Below are 1740 nucleotides of genomic sequence, written 5' to 3' on the forward strand. Positions count from 1 at the left end.
GTATTTAAATGCATCTAAGAAGTGAAAGGTTTAAACGGATAGAAATGTTCTCTAATACAATATAGACCACCGCTTTCTTCAGACCCATTCTGCATGACTGGACGGAGGTACTTGTCACACACCAGCAGAAGCCCGCATCTCCTAATGGTGCAGCAAGGGCTGGAGTGCAGAGAGGGAAAGTCCCATGCATTTCCTACATTAAATGGCACAACTCTCACCGATCACATACACCTTGCCATATTGACTCAGTTCATTGCACTCCATATCCTGCAAAAATAAATCTAGTGCTCGACAGCTGACATTATTGCTCACCAACGTTTCAGTAATATATTTCTTTAACATAAGACAGAAATATACTGAAATTTGATACCACTTAAACTCAAAAGCAATCTGGAATTAAACCATATGCATATACCCCACTTTTTTTTCAGTGGATGTTGCATTTTTCTTAAAGTTGATGCTGGAAAATGTGGTCGAAGAAAAACTGGCTTCCCTTGAAACAAAGACAAAGGGTTAGAAAAGAAGGAGGTTTTGAGGGCAATGTTAAGCCCCATAAAAAAAAAAAAATGAAAGGGCAATGGGAATTCTGAATCTCGGCGGGGAGGGAAGAAGCCCCTCATTTTCCTTGTCTGCCCTGATACGGTGGCTAGTGTCCAACAGACCCTGGGCCAGGCTACCACGCACAGCGAAGGGAGAGGGGCTGAGTGACGCAAAGGGTGGGTGGACCCTGGGACAGGGAAGTCTCAGGAGGCCCGGTTCTCTAGCCAACCCCTTTCTGCTCTCTGAGTAAGGAAGGGGCTCCTCCAGGCTGCTGGGATGGTCTAGGGACTGACGCTTCAGTGGTCTTGAATTTTACATCTCATTTCCAGAAAACCCCCAGGGCCTGAGGTGAGGCAGCCAGGAGTGGGGAAAGGAAGAGCGTGACTTATCTGGAGGAGCGTAGTCTCCGTGACGACACAGTCACCAGGGTATCAGGGCCTCCCCTGGACGTGGTGTAGACACCTAGAAGAATGCGGACACGACCCCACTGCCATTTTGACTTGTCTCTTCCCATTTTAACTCCTCGTTGTTTCTCACTGTAAAACCGTCAAGTGTCCCTCTTTCTTATTTGTCTTGGTGCTTACAAGGAAGGATGTCAGTCGCATAAGCTTTTGAAGATGTACAGAAGGAAATTTTTTTAAGGACTACATTTCAGGATTCGCAGTCAAGGCTACAAACACAATATGCATCAATCATAAGCTGTACCTTCACACCTGGCGATGGTGATATCGTCTTAAAAGTACCACTGCCCATACTTGTGGAAACCTAATAGTGCACAGTGCCATCCACTCCACCGGGCTAAATGTTCCACAGCATCTGAGCAGAGCTTCTTAGAGTGAAACCAGCCGTAGTGCTACAAAGAAAAATTTCTGGCTCTTGGCCCAACTGTTTCCATACCAATCAGCCAAGTCCACCTTCTCTCCACTTCTTTCCATTTCAAATGCTTGGGCTTCAGCCTTTGAGGCAATTAGAACCAGATCAGTTTAATTTTACAACACTGATCTTTAACTGTACAGCAATATAGTAATTGTGCCCTGAGAGTGCCCATTATTTTATAAATATTATGAGTCCCAGTTTACACATGAAGAGGAGGCATGGAGAGGCTGAATGGCCTGTCCCTTGTCATGCAGCGGAGTAGTGTCAAGGGTGGGACTTGAGCGCCTAGTTCTTCCTGTTTTAACCCTTAGGAACCTTCCAGAG

This window comes from Crocuta crocuta, unplaced genomic scaffold, assembly GCF_008692635.1.
Source record: "Crocuta crocuta isolate KB4526 unplaced genomic scaffold, BGI_CrCroc_1.0 scaffold97, whole genome shotgun sequence".
Classification (NCBI taxonomy): Eukaryota; Metazoa; Chordata; class Mammalia; order Carnivora; family Hyaenidae; genus Crocuta; species Crocuta crocuta.